The 4,805-nt window shown below is 40.1% G+C and overlaps 1 non-coding gene across 1 annotated transcript; it reads right to left on the bottom strand.

Moving 5' to 3' along the window:
• Positions 1 to 729: 729 nt before the first annotated feature.
• LOC111910047 (small nucleolar RNA R71) lies at positions 730 to 834 on the bottom strand. The gene has a single exon (XR_002856435.1). It is a non-coding gene; the product is annotated as a small nucleolar RNA R71 (small nucleolar RNA).
• Positions 835 to 4,805: the final 3,971 nt, after the last annotated feature.

The following is a 4,805-nucleotide window of genomic DNA, read 5'->3' as shown; positions in this document are numbered from 1 at the left end:
TTTGCTTTCTGTTTTAGTTTATCTGCTATGCCACGAGGTGGCACTTAGTACCACGTCATGGTAATCATTCAGTAGGATTTTTTATTTTTTTTAGTTCGTTTTTACATTTTTGTTTTTGTTTTGTTTCAGTAGTATATGACCCGCAGATCAAACATGCCATTGACACAACAACTTGAAGATCCAGAGTAAACTTTTCATAAAAAGAAGGACAAGAGCGTAGGAGAATCAAGCAACATTCTGAAAAACGAAAGTACATTCAAAAGCTTTGAGCAAACTCCTAACAAAAAAGGAAGTTGGTTACGAGCCCAAAACAAAAACAGAAAAAAGCAGTGAACCCAAAAGCAACATAATGGACATTGTTGACATGACGATGAAGGCATACAAGAAAAAAATACAAGAGGACGTCGGTCTAGGACTTGTGCAACCCGCAATTCCTGCTACTGTTACCTTCGTGCTTAAGGGACACATCTTTTCCGTGTTAAATGATATCCCATTTTCCGGAAAAGATCATGAAGACGCATACAAGCACCTCGATGAGGTCAATGACATTGCTGACTATTTCAATATTCCAAATGTACCACGAGAGACTGTCTTGTTAAGAATGATCCCGGTTACCTTCAAGGGAGTAGCAAAAGATTAGCTAAAGGCACTTCCCCAAGAACAATCACCACTTGGGCACAGATGCATGAAGAATTCCTCCAACAATTTTGCCCACCATCCAAGGTTGCTAAACTTAAAAAAAATAACTAATTTTGAGCAACAAGTGGGGGAGTCTTTATATGAGGCATGTGAGCGATATAAAGGGTTAATAAGAAATTGTCCCCAAAATGATCTAAACGAGCAACAAGAATTCTTGATCTTCAACGATGGGGTGAACGTAACGACAAGGCAACTCTTGATTCTCAAGGACCTTCAACAAAGAAAAATCCCGCTGAAATTAAGGACTAATCGAAGACTTTTCAAAGCATCACGGTAATATCACAACCCTCGTAATGATGGAGCTATGGGGATTGGAAATGGTGTTTTGGAAGACATGGTGGCGATATTGGTAATGTTAAGTATCATGGATAGAAGAATGACGAAGATGGACCAGTCCATACACACAATATATGTGGGTTGTGAAAATTATAATGGGCCACATTTGACAAAAGATTGCCATTTGGATGAAAACGGGAATAGGAAAGCTTAGGTATACTACTCTAGTGGAGACCTCTATAATGAAGATTGGAGAAAGTCGAAGAAAGAGTGGTTGTCGTATGAGGAATACAAGAAGCAAAAGGAAGAGAAATATAGGCAAACCGGTCAGGGCTGTTACTAAAAGTAACAACCACAACCCGAGAAAAAAGTGGACTTAGAGTCAATGCTTCATAGATTCATGGAAGCTTCTGAAAAAAGTCACGATGCGGCTGATGCTATCATGAGAATTTATCAAGCATCCATTAAAATTATTGAAGCTCAACTCAGACAATCAACTACATTAGTTAACGAGCGTTTACCTCCTAAAAATCCTTATAATAAACCACAACCACATGTCATGGCCATAACTATTGAAGAAGACACTATTTCTGAGTTCTTGGAGGCCTTAGAAGAAGAAACAAAGTAGCCTGAAGCACAGCCAAAGCGGACGAAAATCAGAGAAAAAATTGTTGCTGAAACACCGTCAACACGACATGAGGATTCAATCCTCACGATGTGGTCTCAGTCTAGGCAGAAAAATCTTTCTGGTGCTCAAACTTATCAACCTCCTTTACCATTTCCTTCTAGATCCAAAGTTCACTCATTAGAACAAGAACATAAGAAGTTTATGCAGCAAGTCCAGGGTATTCCGAGCAATACTCCTTTTATTGAATCCTTAGCCAAGGTTCCCGAATATGCCAAATTTCTTCAAGATTTACTTAACACTCTCCAACAACTAAAGAAGACCTCCAAGGTAGTTCTTAGTGAGCAAAGTTCCATGGTTATTATGGAGGGGATACCAAGGAAAATGGGAGATCCTTGACAACTTACACTTCCATGTGAATTCAGAAATAACATGAAGAGATATGCTTTAGCCGATTATGGAGCAAGTATAAATTTGATCTCATATTCGTTCTACCAAAAGCTCCACCTTCCAAAATTGAAGGCTACTAGGATGACAATTCATATGGCTAATCGTTCGGTGACTCATCCTCGAGGCATAATTGAGGACATATTGGTAAAAACTGGAAAATTATTTTTCCAATCGACTTTGTGGTGCTAGATATGAAGGAGGATAAAGATGTCCTGATAATCCTTGGACACCCTTTACTTAATACTGCACGATCCTTGGTGGATATTTGCGAGTCAAAGCTTACATTATGAGTGGGAAATGAGGATATGACTTTTGGATTTGAAGATGGATTCAAGAAGGATATTGCTAAAAATGAAGTATTCTTTACGGACAGGAACAAGTGTAGAAACACCCCTCAATGTCAGACATCCATCTCATCGCAGAAATCGGATCCTAAGTCCCATCAAACTATGGTGGCTTTGTGTTGCTGAACTCCCGGTATAGCAACGAGTCACCCCCTATAGCCTGGCAGCAGCAACAGCTGGGTGGCTGCAGCAGCAACCGCCTCGGTAACAGTAGCATATCGCTCATCAAACGTCTCAATCAAGGTGGTCTTTATAGACCCAAACATCTCCGGGATGGCCTCTCGGATAGTTGCGACCACCTCCTCATGAATCATCATGCGAATCTCATCATCGCTAACTCCACTGCTCTCAGGGTTGTGGCGTGTACCCACCATGATGTCTCTTAAACACAACATAAAATAATCAGAGACTCGCTCAAGTATACTCACACTCGATTGCTCACCCCTACTTGTTCCTTAGCATCCTAAGGATTCTTACTTGGACTGCTCACCGATCCGGTGCTTCCAGTAGTACGGACCCAATACTACCTTCCACACTGCGTCTGTATTCACCCCCAATCCTCCTCCTATGATCCCCGATCGCAAGTACTCTATATCTCACCGAACATAGACTACTCTCTTAGTAGACCTCTCATAAGTTCTTCTCTGCTACATACTCGCACTCAAAGCAAATCACAGGTAGCAGTAACTCCTAGGTTAAGGCATCACAAATCGGACCACTCTAATCCTAAAATATGAAATACCTAGCCTACTCTCTAGCATGCATATTATATCTCATAATATCTCATAAATATCTCATAACACAGAAAGTAAGGGTATTTTGGGAAATCACCGTTCGGGCTCTGGCTGATTGTACACACTACTCTTTCTCGTTTTTCTACTAGAAACTCTTACTCGTTTAAAAAAATCATTTCTCTTGAAATTTTTTCTCAAATCCCCAGTTTGAGTCCAGACATACCTAAAGGTGCATCCGAATCCCTCAAACCAAGGCTTTGATACCAACTTGTAACGATGTAAATTTTCAAACCAAATTTTTCATTTTTCCAAACACAATAAAACACATGTCACGTTTCTCCAAAAACCTCAAGTATCAAATATCAATACATTTTTCAAAAATCGTTTAATTACGAATCCAGGATCCAAAGTAAATATAACTCCAGCTCAGATGTGTGTGTACAATCAAGCCAGTGCCTTCTCGCGATCATCGGAAGTACATGAAACACATAACACATAATATGGTAAGCACGAAGCTTAGTGAGTTCCCCAAAATACCACATACAACACTTTATCCACCCGAGGCTAAAACTCTGTAAGAGCCTCCGGTCTATGTGTCTCAGTGGGACCCTCCAGTCCCATGGCTCGTTGGACCCTCTGGTCTGGTTTCACAGCTCGTTGGACCCTCCGGTCCGGTCTCGGTAACACATAAAATAGCATATATATATATATATATATATATATATATATATATATATATATATATATATATATATATATATATATATATATATATATATATCACACAAGCAAATGCACAACTCAAGTAAGCACATAAGACCCTCTGGTCACACATAATTACCACTTTAGGTAAAGTATAGTGAGAAGACTCACCTCGTAAGCTAGCAAGTAAAAGTCTCGTACTCGGAATCCTTGATTTAGCCCCCACCTACCAAATAGGATAATTATCTCTAATTAATACCCTACTTGAACTCAAATACACTCAAAGTTGTTCTCTCTTTCACTCTAACCCTAGGAATGGGTAAAAGACCATTTTAACCCTCCTTGATCTCCATTGCTCCATTTGACCAAACCTTAAAGTCCACAGAAGTCAAAATCGAGTCAACAGCCCCAGTTGACCTGACTCGTCGAGTGCACTCGTGTGACTCGTTGAGTCCCAATGTTCCTTAATAGTCTCTTGAAAGACCAGCTCGTCGAGTTAAACCCTAACTCGTCGAGCTATCGCATGGTCCAGCTCATCGGGACAAACCCTAACCGACTCGTCGAGTTGGCTCATCCACTCGGGGACTCCATTCAGACTCAATTGTATTCAGACGATTTCAAGGCAAAAAACTCCCTCACACTCTAGATCTAAGCTCTCAAGGCTTGAATATCACACAAAGCCACGAGCTTTACGTTCATGCATGGCACTTTAAGGCTAGAAATGCCAAGAACATGCTTGAGAAGGAGTTTCTCATTCAAGGAGCTAACATGGTTGAATAAAGCAGGGGACTTTTGACTCAAGGGACCTCACAAGGTCCATATCTGATGTCGAACTCTAAAAAGATGTTCAAAGCCTTCAAAGTCCCCAAATAAAATAGAAATGAAGCCGTAACTCTCATATCATGAGATCTACTCATACTAATGGAAAATATATGAACTTTATACCTTAAACAAAAGCTCCTTGATGTTTAGCAG

Source organism: Lactuca sativa, chromosome 5 (genome assembly GCF_002870075.4).
Source record: "Lactuca sativa cultivar Salinas chromosome 5, Lsat_Salinas_v11, whole genome shotgun sequence".
Lineage (NCBI taxonomy): Eukaryota > Viridiplantae > Streptophyta > Magnoliopsida > Asterales > Asteraceae > Lactuca > Lactuca sativa.
The sequence above is the reverse complement of the archived record's forward strand: the minus strand, read 5'-3'. Positions and strand labels throughout refer to the sequence as shown.